Genomic DNA, 13,667 nt, shown 5'->3' on the forward strand with positions numbered 1-13,667 from the left:
AGCTTGCAACAAATAACAAATAATGAATACAATTAACTGTTTATTAAACATTAAAAAAATAGCTTTATTAGTTTTTTATTTTAATTATACTTAAGAGTTATCAAGATTTATTAAAGGATAATTAGATGCTATTTCCAATTTGTATAGTAATTTATTCGTTTTGCTCTTTTAAAGTTAAACATTGATTATTAAAATAGTTTTTTTTATTGCTTTATCGTTTTCTTTTATAAAAAAAAGTTAAATAAAGATAGTCAAACATTTTTTATATTTTAACTTGTATATCGAGAAACTAAAATATAGTCTTCTTAATCGTAATGGCTTTTTCCTTATGTACACATAATAAATAATAAAATATTTTTTTTGCACAGCCTATTGCACTGTTTGCTGTTTAATTAATTTATTAATTTACAAAAATTTGTTTGCTGTTTAGCTACGAATATTTTAATGACTCAAAATTAATAACTCGTGAACTTTAAATAATTTCGAACTTTACACTTATTTAGATTCACAGCGGCAGGTATAGAAGTTTGTAAGGCAATAAATTTTTCTGAACGTAATTAAAAACAATTAAAATAACAGCTTAATTTAAATATATAAAAAAAAATCTTAAAGTGTAGTTAGTACATTTTAATTATGAAATAATTAGAATCTAATAAAAGATTTTTGGTAATAACTTTTTTTTTTCTTTTATAAGCAAAAGTAACTTCACGTCATATACTTACTCCCGAAAACGTGAAAAACAATCATGTATCAATAATCAGGTTACATTAATTCAATAATTCTTAATAATACTATTTTAAACATTTCGCAAGATTATTAACTAGCAATTAAAAAAAACTGTAAAAATACTAAAATACGATGCAGTTTCGTATTTAAGTTCTGGAAAATATAACAATTTAAGGGAAAGTTTTGGAAGCTTTGCTGCACAAACTGTTTATTCGGTTACTTTATAAAAAGTTTTCGTATTAAAAGAAGAAGTTTTCGGATAAATTATTATTGAAAATTTGATAAAAATCAACAAAATATTATGAAGTTCAAGAAATTTAGAGAGCTAATTTTTGAACCTAGCGATAAATGAATTAATCTAACTTAAAGCAAATATATGTCTTAAATGTTCTGGTACAATGAATAAAAATCTTTTTATATTATTATCTATGTTTTTTGCTTGTGACTTTAATGTAATAAAATCAATATTTGTAGCTTAATTAGTAGAACTTAACATTAATTTTCTAGGTTTTTTACTTATCGGTTTTTGCTGTGCAAAAACAGTATAAGTTTATACAATAACATAAAGTGCTTATTCACTAGTATTAATATTTATTTAACGTTAAATAACTAAACAAGATTTTTAATATTTTTTTTTTAGTTTAAGCGTTAAAAGTTCTACAAAAAATTGTAAAAAACAAAATTGCCTAAATTATTAGAATAAATACTTAAAATAACTAGTCGAACTATTTTAGTCCGTTTTATTTTTATGTAACAATAATAACTATGTTCTTGATAATTTTGATAAAATTAACTATTTTATTTTATAAATTAGTTTTACATATGTATCAGAAACATCGTTTTATCTAACTTTGTTGATTGATGAAAAAAACTAGTTTTGTTTTACTCTGTTTTAGAAAAAATAAATATATACCCTTCAGTAGCTTAGCGTGGTAATTTTGTTAAGGGGTGAGCTAACTTTACTCACTTCAAAAAATTTTCCAATTAAAAATTTTTTTAAAGGTTTAACAAAACCTTATTTAAAGTACTTTTACTTACTTAAATGTATAAAAAAGTATTGAAACTTATAAAACTATATGAAATAGAGTGCTCAATATATAACTGCCTAAATATTAAAATATATTTTATTTAACGAATGTCAACTTAAGCTTACGCTGTTTGACATAGAAGGATCTTAAGAGCTACTAATTTACAAAGCTTAAAAGTTTTCAAGTTGAAATAAAAGTTGTAATGTTTTATTGTACTCTACAGTGATACAATGTACTTATCAATTTTGTATTGCTAAAAAAGCTAATAACAACAGCTCAATATATTAACATCAATGCTCATAACTCCTAGCTTACAAGCTAAGTTATATAATTTTTATAATAAAAAAAATATCCTGTGTTCATATTTGGCAAATTTTTAAGGCGTAAACCTGCCTTTAAAACAAATATAATTTTATTTATAATATATCTAAATTAACCTAGTAGCCTTTATTCTTTTGTTAAAAAGAAATAATCATAATAAATTTTATTATTGCATTTTTTAATTTTGTAAATAGAACTGTTAATTAAACAGTTTAAAAACATGTACGCTTAAATAAAGTTATGTACCTGATAAAATATCAAAACACTAAATATTTTCATTGTAATTTGGTCAAGAATTGAACAGTTGTATGGAGATTCTCAAAAAGGTATTACATAGTAGTTAATTTGTTACTTTTATATACGAAAAAGATATGACGAAAGCTTTCAATTTATTTACTTCTAAAAAAAGCTGTAGATTACAAAGTTCAATTAATATTAATTTCATTCTTTGATTCAAATGTGTAATAACTGGCAATCAGTTTTGTAAGGCAAAATTGACTGTTAGTAACAGCTCATTTAAATTAAAAAAATAATTTTGGTTTTGAATATCTTCACATCGTAGGAAAACTTTTTAGTTAGATAAAAACTTAAGTTTATAAGTATATAAAACACAAAAAGCTAATAACCTATTGACTTTTCTATGCAGTCGTATATAATCAAGTTCTTGAATTGTAGATGATGTTGTATTTAGTATTTAATAAATAAATAAAAACTAATAATTTTAATTTTTAGCAGATAAAACAGTGTTAGTCTTATTTAGGTTTTTAAACTATGAAACTAAATATAAATCATCAGCCACATACACTTAGTTTTAAATTTAGAACTAAATGCCTAAACTTTTTTTACTGCTATCTTGTTAACTTTTTAGGATTATTACTAGCCCAGCTGTTCTTTTATTATAAATTTTTCTGTTTAACAATTTTGTTTTAATTTTCACTAATAAAAAACTATCTATATATATGTATAAAATTGAAATACACAAAATAAACATTTGTCTGGGACAGTTGTTTCTCTGTTAATACGACAAGTGTTTTATTCAATGAAACGCAAAATTGTAAATACAGCTATAAAATTTTACAATTTAATGTGATAAGTAATAATAAAATAGTTATAATATTTTAGGCTAAACTATAGACAGGATTTTAAATAAATTCTTTTTTTGTAATGTATACAGCCAGTTTGTAATTCGTTTCTTTTGTTAAGCAATTCTGATTTCTCAACATTCAAAATTTCGATATTTTTGCATTACATAATTTGCATCCGTTTTTTGATATGTATTTGTTTTATGGTCTCGTTAAAGAATTCTATGTATTTCATGTTTGAAGCTGTATTTGTGTTTTGTGTAGCGATTCTTGAACGATATTCCAGTAGAGCTAACACAATATGTATATGTATATAAACTTAATTAAACATTTAAGTTTAAAAAGGTTTTATGTTGGTAAACATCAAAATCAAGCAAAACGTTTATTTTGGAAGACAAGCTGATAAGTACATTAATTTAAAACGCAAGCCGTCCGTTGATAACCACTAACTTGTTTCTTCTTTTAAGTTATATAAATATGATCACTGAAAAATTGATTGTCGAGAAACAAGTAATGTTTTGTAAAGGTAAATTTTTATTGTTTTAACACTACACAAAAATTTTAAACTTTATTATAATTAAAATAAATTTACTAATTATAACTTTGCATAATAAAAATTTCACCATAAACTGCAGATGTAGTTTACAGCCCCTTTTAATTATTTTTAGTGAATATTAACGAAACTTCAAATATGCTGATCCCAATTAATAAGGCGTAAACCAGCCTGTATAAAACAAAATATATAAGTAACAAGTGTTATAAGTATTATTTAACGTAGTTAATATTTTCTTGTATGAGTAAAAATTTAAAATTTTTTACAAGTTTAATGGCTTTCGATCTCATCACTGATCCTCAAAATATAACCAAGTAGTAGATTAAAAATTATTAGGTAAAAATTACAATTTTTTTAGGAGCTTATTACATTTAAAAACTATTTTAAACTATTATACTCTAAATGTACATAGGTTGTTTTTAGTAAGTATAACTTTTATAATTCGGAAGTTATAATTTTTTGATTAACATCAAAAAACATTACTTAAAGTTTTGTTACTGATATAATAAGTTGTTTATTTTTTCATAATAAAAAAAACGATTAAATATACTTGATACACTAAATCCTTTAAAATACTGTGAAGTTTTTTAATTGAGAAAACACTGTTCTTCATTTAGATTTTAGTAATAAGTATAGTATCATAACACTGAAACTAAACTACATAATAGTTACTTCGAAATCCTACGAAGTTATATAATTTTTTTATAAAGTAACTTGAAAATAACTTTACCTATACCAATAAAAACGTATATACTAAGATAGCAAATGCTAATGAACTAATCTAATGATTAATATTCTATTTCAGAAATAAATTTTTTTCTTTTTACTTAACATTCATAAGGCATACTTATAACACCTTAATGTTTGGTTTATTGTTTAGAACAACACAACTTTTTACATGTCTTGTTTTTATACTAAAGTTATAAATCTTTTTATAAGTTTAAAGACAATATATCAACCTTAAAACTACATGTCGTTAAAAAGGACTTATAAGCAGTAGAAAACCAAGCTAAAATGATTTCTATAGTAAAATTCATTAGCTTACTTGTAATAGCATTAACATTTCAAGACCAGGTTAAATTAAAAAAAACTAATTAAAAATTTAGTAATAATACAAATTTTAATATTCTTAGTGACTTATCTGGCGATCATAGTGTGGTATAAGTTTTGTTTACTTTTTGTTCTATTATTTTTATAATAAATAGGTATCCACTTAAAAACAAACTAATGTATTAGTATATTTACTGACCATTTATTTCGTGTATTGACCAATTTAGTGTAATCTATATTATGTAAAAGTTGTTAAATATTAGTGAAACTTGATTTTATCAAATATTAAAAAGCTTAAAAAATTGTGTTTTTTTTAAATAAATATTTTTAAATGACATCACCTACAAATACTAATTTTGCAAATTATTTATTTTTACGAATTATGTTAAAATATCAAAGCAAGTAAGTCTTAATCAATTTTTTAGGTTTTAACAAGCCTGCCCTGTTATTTAATTCAATTTTATCTATCATGATTTGTTTTTATAAAGACTTTTGAAGCAATTGAGATCAAAAAATAACTAACATTTTGAATTCCTTAAATATTCAATAAATTCAATTTAAGAATTAATTTTATGCAAAAAATGAACAAAGTTTTATAAAAAAAAATTTTAAGTCTACAATTTAAACAATTTGGTAACTTAACCTTAAATATTAAATTACGTCTTTTAAAAAATTTTATCATTATACTAACACCTTTTTATTAAAATAACAATTTAATATATAACAACTGTTTATTACATTATGCTTAAAGTTATCATACTTTGTGTTTATATATAGATAGGTACTTAGAAAAAAAAATTTATACATTTTTATAGTGTAAACGTTTTAATGTGTGAATTTAAATAAAATAGCTAAAACGGAAGTAACTTTAAAAAATTTTCTGCAATTTAAAATTAAAACATCTGTCGATTAAAACAATTGTTAGAGGTTACAATCACTATGTCTTTAAGGAACATTGAAGTTTTCTTTTAGCTAAAAAATAAAGCAAAAAGTAATGCAAAACATTTATTAAGTAACGTATTTTTCTAAAACACAAAACTGATAATTTAAAAAGTTTTGTTAAATTTGGTTTGTTAAATTTAAAACTTCAGAATGTACCTTTTTGTAGTTTGTAAGGCAATTAATGCTTTTGGAAATAAATTTCAAAAGATTAGTTATCAACTTGATATTTTTAATAAGCCTAATCTATATCTTAAACTTTAAATTGAATTAAATTTAAATTTCAATGAAGTAGTTTTTTTTTTGTTGTACTCACACATTTAATAGTTATTTTATCTAAAAAGTTAAATGTTGATTTAGGCAGGTTTATGCCTTACAGACTGTGACTTATTATCAATGGTATAAATAATAACAAAACAAAAAAATTGAATAAAAACTATTAATCCGTAATTGTTTGTAAAGTTAAAAAAAATTGTTACAGTTTATAAAACAACTAGTTTTGAGTGTTTAGATGTTTATAAATATTAATTAAATGCTTAATTGACTACTTTTTTTAATGATTTCATAAAAATAATTTAATACTAGGAAAAATTTTAAGATTCATAGAAATCGATCATTTTAAAATATTTTAAGAAAATTCTCAAGTAAAACGTTTATTTTGTTAAATAGAAAACATATCTAAAAAGAAAAAACATCTTCAAAAGTATTTTATTTTTATTAAAAATACAGACTTTAGTGTCTTTAGTTTAATTTATCATTATTCTATGTAGGTTAAATTCTTATAAGCCTAATAAACTACAAATGTTACTTGGAATAATTGGTTCTAACAGTTTCTAACTCAAAATGTGACTAAAAAAAGCAAGCAATTACATTAGTATTTTTAATACCTGGTCATTAAAAAACTAATTTAACTTTTTATGAATATAACAAATATTTTAAAAATACTATAGATAAACCTTGTGTGATAAAACATAAACTACGTGAAAAAATACTATCTGTTGAGTTAAATACTACGTTTGTTATCAATAATATCGTTTTTTGCTTTGGTTAAGTGATAATCTTGTTTATTGTGACTTCACTTAAAGTATACATGTTCTGTTCATTATTTTAAATTTTTTTTAATTTTGATTACTAGTTACTAGTGCATGTCCGAACAGACTTTTAAGTTTAGAACTCAATGGAGTTCAGCTTTCAATTAAAGAATGACTACAAAAAAAAAATTTTGAAGTTAACGCCGACTTCAGTAATTTTTAAATTAGTATATAATTAAACTTGTTTAAATTAATATTTTTGGGACTTACAGCTTTTATTTGTTAATACAGTTTATTATTTTTTTAATTATATGGAAACAACTTTTATTTTAGTATATGATTTAGCTTATACCACTCAATATTATTAATACGTTTCTTTTTTGTTTTTTTTTTGTATTTCTTTATAATTAAAGTTTGTTTTAACATAGGTTTTAGTTCAACTAATCAGAATCCTTTGGATGAAGATTTTTTATTTTATTAAAGATTATGACTTTTTAGACTTCTTAAATGAACCAAATAAAGGAATTAATAAAACTTTTGAATTGTTAGCTTTTTAAAGAACACTGTAAACAAATTCAAATGTGCAAGAAAATTATTGCAGATAGAGTACAAGATTTTGAAATCCCAGACTTTTAGAAATATATAGAGGCAACAATACTTCATAAAACTTTCTCCATTGGTCAGTGGAAATGTCTAAAACAGAATTTCGATTTTTGGAAGCTAAAATTTAATAATCTTTTACTTAAATTAACTAGAATATAGTTTGCTTTTAGCTATAACTGTTCTAATTTAGGAAAAACTTCTATACTAATCAAATTGAAAGTGATTGTTTGTTTATCGATGGAGCTTTAAGATTCTACGCCAAAATTTTCACTAGTTGTTATAGTCAACTGGCGGTACTAGAATGCTTGTTACAAGTTAGACTACTTTCAATAACTTTAAATTGTAGTAAAAAATGAATACATTTTTTTTAATTTTTGTTAAAAAGATTTATAATTAAAAAATAAACACTATTTTAGCTTCTTTTTTTTATTAAAATAAGCATAAAAATCAAGCAAAACTTTTATTTTAGAAAACAAGCTAATAAGTAATTTTAATTAAAAACGCGACACGTAGGTTGATAACCTTTTTTCTTATAAAAGTTATAAAAATATGAACACTGATAAATATATATATATAAAATCAAGTAATATTGTGTACAGGTAAATTTTATTGTTTTAACGTTACACTAAAATCTCAAATTTTATTATAATTGAAATAAATATACAAATTATAACTATACAAAATGACAACTTTTACCAAAACCTGTAGCTGTAGTTTACAACCCTTATTAATAATTTTAAATAAATATTAACGAAACTTTAAGTATGCTGATCCGAGTCAATGAGGCGTAAAACTGCCTGTATAAAACAAAATATATAAGTAACAAGTTTTATAATTGGTATATAACGCAGTTACTATTTTCTTGTAGGAGTAAAAATTTAAAAAACTTTACAAGTTTGATGGCTATCGATTTCGTCACTCATCCTTAGAATATAACCAAGTAGTAGACCAAATGCGGTTTTTATCAGGTTAAACTTTTAATTTTCAGAAGCTTATTCTATCTAAAAACTAACATAAACTATTATACACTAAATGTATACAGGCTGCTTTTAGTAAGTATAAACTTTATACTTCGAAAGTTATAAATTTTCCAATTCATAAAAAAAAATACTTGAAGCTATGTTACTGCAATAATAAATTGTTTAATTTTTTGTAATAGAAAAACGACTAAATATACTTGATACATTAAATCTAATATTGTCAAGTTTTTTAGTTATAAAACTCTATCCTTCAATTACATTTTAGTGATAAGTATAGTATCATAACACTGAATACTAAACTACATAATAGTTACATCGAAATCATACGAAATTATATAATTTTTTTCTAAAGTAACTTGAAAATAACTTAACATTTACCAATTAAAAATATATATACTGAGATAGCAAATGCTAATAAACTAATCTAAAGTATTAGTATTCTTATTCAGAAAAATGTTTTCATCTTATTAAACATTTATAAGGCTTAGTTATAACACCTTAAAGGCTGGGTTATTGTTTAAAACATTACAACTTTTTACATGTTTGTATTTAAAGTAAAGTTAAAATTGATTTTATAATCTTCTTAGACAGTGTCTCAATCTTAAAACTACATGTCGTTAAAAAGAATATAATCAATAAAAAACCAAGCTAAAATGAATTCTATAGTAAATGCCATTAGCTTACTAGTTATTGCGTTAACATTTTAAGACCAGCTTTAATTAAGAGTAACTATTTTAATATTTTCAGTTATACAAATTTTTATATTCTTATTAATAATAATATTAAATGTTTTAAACAGGTACACTACTAAACAAACATTGTTTGAGTACAAATACAAAACAAAATAAAAACTGCTAATGTTGCTTAGTTAATTAAGCTTGGAGCGTAAAAAAACTGTCTTAGCTTTAAATTCAAACTTTAAATTCAAGTACAAATAATATATAGCTCGTTCTACAGTAAAACTAGAAAAGTTCAAATAAATAAAGCTACTCGTTTTAAGAAGTGTAATTTAACTGATTTAGTACTGTCTATTCATTTTTATTTTTTGCAATTAAAACTAAAATTTATACATAAAACAAAATATTACAATTATAAAAAAATGTTACAATTAGTTTTTACTTCTAACAGTTACAAGTAAGATATATTTTTTTTACTGAATGTTAACTTTTTGCTAAAAGTGGATATTCTTCTCATATGTTGAGGTGTGGTTTCGAATAAGTGGTTTTCAAGTACTTAACTAAAGACCAAACTATGCTAAGTACTAACTAACTAAGTACTAATCTATGTACCATTACTTAGTAGTATACAATTTTTGTTTTTATTTAAAGTCTGTGAACATAAAAATGATTATTGTATTTATCATAATGTTGTGTTTATACTAGCAACTAACTTTATAAATATAATATTAACTTAGTAAACAACTTTTGTACAATAAAAGTAGTATTTTTTATCAATAAGTATCACAAAAAAATTCAAACATTTAGAAGTTAAATATATTCAAAAATACTAATTTTTACAGTTTATTCTATATATACTAGTAAACCCTTTTATTGTTAGTTTCTTCTTTTTATTCTAGGTTTCAATGATTTGATAACTTATATAAACATATAATTTATAGTTTGTAAGGCATTTATGTGCCTATAGAAATCTAATTTTAAAAGCTAACAGAGTTAAACGGGTGACAAATTAGACACTTTTCTTAATGCTTTTTACTATAGTTTAATTTATCTTCCTTATTTGCGATGTTTGTTGATTAATTTAAATATTTTATACAATTTCAGTTTGAAAACCAATCAGTCTCCAACCCACAAAACAAGATCAAATTACATATATATTATTATCATCGATAATGTCAACCACAAACACTAGTTTTTAAATTAAGTGTATGTTTCTATGTAATTCTAAATAGTTATGAAACAAAAGTGAATACAAATTTGTAAGGCAAAAACAAGCCTATTTATTCCACTAATAAAAGAATACCCTCTCTAACTTTTTATTTTACTTTTAATGCTGAGGAGTTCACATCAATAATTAATTTTATAGTTTCACTGAAACGTCCGATTTTATTAACTTTAGAACCATAATTAATTAGGTTAATAATAATTAACCAACATATACAAATATTTTTAGAAATGTGATTCTTAAATATATACATTTTAGGTTATCAGATAGTCATTTCAAGTAGTCCGTTTATCAAACTTTCAAACTTTATTTATATAAATACACACCTTTATGTAGTATAAAAGCTTAAACATTATTCATAAAACACAGATACTTAATTTAAAACAGAATATTATTAGATAGGTACTAGCATTTACTTTTTGAAAACTGTTTTTAGCTTTAAATTTACTATAAAAAATAATGGACAATAACTCGTCTTATGCTTATCTTTAAGTTATGTAAATTATAACTACGGCTATTTTATTGTTAGGACTTGATATTTGTGTACTTATAGAGTATTATTTGGTTACAATACTACGTTTGCTAATTTCAATCTCAGAGGTAATCAAAAAAATTGTACAGTTTAAAAAATTGTAAATCATCAACTGAGTATGTCTGAGTTAGTCATTATAATCTAAATTTGGCTTATAATAATTAGAAAATTTAAACTTGAGAAACTATATATTTTCGAAATTAATATTTCAGAAAGTAATTCAAACAATGTAGTACCACAGCAGCTTAATTAATTTAATTTAAACTATAAGACAAACTTTTATTTTTTTCGAAATATTTGTATACCAGTATTTATACTTTTTCTATTATAAAGCTTTTTTATTACGAAAATGCTTTACTTCAAAAATACTTTAGTCACTTATATACTACCATAATACTTAAACTTTATCGGCATATTAATTCCAAAAAACTAAGACGAGTTTTATACATTTCTAACAATTTAAAAGATATATATTTTACAAAATTAAAACAGTTTTAACAGATTTCTGTTACATAAAGTTTTATATATTCTTCTGACGTCAAAAACAAACTTTAGCATCCTATTTCTGTACATATTATTGCGTAATCTAGGTTAATTGTTTTAATTAATGGATGGAATTTATAAAGCAAACAATGCTTAATTTAAAACTAAACGAATTGAGTATAAAATACCGCCTAGTTTTATTAAATGTAACTCAAAAGATTATAGATTTTAATGCGCTAAACTTTTAGTTTTATTCATTATATATTTCTGTATTACCTTATTTGTAATAAGTGAGACTAATCATTTTAAGTTATTAGGCTTGGTTTAGTTTGTGACTGACACTTTTTTAACAAATTTTCTGTTTTTTTTTTGTTTTGTGATTTGTTTTGGTTGTTGTATTTTTATATTACTAAAGTATATTGACTTTTTAAAGTGTATTTGAAATACTTGTACATTTTTATCTAATAACAATTCTATTTTTTGCCACATGTATGTACCGCAAGTTCTAGATTCAAATTTTTAATTAGATTCAGTTACAGATTTTTCTATTTACTTACATTTTTCAGTTTAGTTTGAAAGGCAATTAATGCCTTATAAAAGTTGTGGAAATATGTTGTATTTTTTTTTATTAAAATTAATTTTAAAATTTGTAAATCAAAATTAATATATTAGTATTAAAAAAATAAAAATATAAATAATACTAACTAAATTCTCACTATATAATAATTGATTTTATTGCACAGCTTTCCTTAAAATTTTAACCCCTACTGAAAATGGGAAACCAATTTATTTCAATCCGCGGTCGACTCCAATACGATTAAATCTTAAAACCGCTTACCGACCAAAGTAAAGGTTATGGTTAACAAAGATAGTAAAAAAAAAAAAAAAATTAAAAATGATAAAATTATGGTTATAATTGTAACTTATAACTGACTTTTTATACACTGTATAAACATTAATAAATGAATATGTATATATCTATACATTATCAAATTAAGGCAAAAAAATTGAAACAAACCAAACATTAAAATAAAACATGTATAAAGTTGTTTAAAAATAAAAAAATCTAACTGGTTAAAATCTGAATTTTTATTTATGTGAGAGGCAAAAAAAATTTAATTTTTAGTTATTTGAACGATTAGGAAAAAGTTTTCTGATCGTTGGTGTGTAAATTTGTAAGGTAAAAACTTTCCCTTATTATATTTTTAAGTAGGTATTTAAATGCAGTCACTATATAAAACTTACAGTATAAGAAAAGTTTTTTAGCTATCTTTAGAAATATTAAGATATTATTTATAGATATTTTCTATATTTACAGTTTAATTAATTTAAATTTTTAATAAATATAAGTAGTTAATGATATTTTATTTAATTATTTATAATTATTAACTAAAAAATAAATAGTTATATATTAAGTAGCTTTAGTAGCAATTTTATTAAAAATGCAAACAAGAATAAAAATGAGTCTGACTATTATTTTAGAATTTTAGAATTACCATGTTGACTAGTTATAATGTTGTCTAACTAAATACACTTAAAACAAAACATACTTTATTTTAAATATTAAAATAATTCTATTAAATAGGTTGTGACAAATTGTTCTTTGTTATCCTTACCAAACTTATTTGTAATTTGTCGCTAAAAAGTACATATTAATGTTTGATTGATGATTTGTGTTATCAGTATTATATTTTCTCGTATGAGTAAAAAAGATAATACTGATAACTATTTTAACAAGTTTTCTACTTTGTCAATTGTCCTCTGAATAAAACCAAGTCAGTTATTTTAGACTAAATACGGATTTTATTAGGTAAAAGTTTCTTTAGTAATTTAGTTTAAAATATTTTTTTTAAAACTAGTTATTTCAAAATCAATTTCTCATAGTCTAAGATTTTTTTTGTGATATCACTAAAGTATTTTATAAATAAAGTTAAAGTTTGCTTTCTGAACTTAATGTTTCATGAGTGATCCTAACAAGTTCTAAATTTCAAAATTTATTAGATATACAAAAAAAAACTCTCAATTTGAAAACAATTCAATTGTTGCATTAACACTTGTAAACAAAACACTTTAAAAAGAAAGTACATTTTAACATGTACGTTTTTAACTTGTTTTAACATCCAATTGACACTGAAAACACAAATTAGCTTTTAGATGTTAGTAAGCTAAACGCAGTACTTAATAAACAAGTTTTACGAAACAAAATAATAAAATTTTATGTTGTTTTAACCATCTTCTACAACGCCTCTCACAAACATTGACTTGCAAACCGTTGTAACATAAATTGAAAAAAAAATTTCAACTCGTAGCAGATTATAAAGCTAAAAATAGCTTATATTAAATATAGAAGTACTTTTAAAACTACGATTATCTTAACATGAATATTAAATCAAAGCTTATTTTAAAACATTGAACAATTAGTATACAGATGGTTTGG

This window comes from Thalia democratica, chromosome 4, assembly GCF_965202585.1.
Source record: "Thalia democratica chromosome 4, ktThaDemo2.hap1.1, whole genome shotgun sequence".
Lineage (NCBI taxonomy): Eukaryota > Metazoa > Chordata > Thaliacea > Salpida > Salpidae > Thalia > Thalia democratica.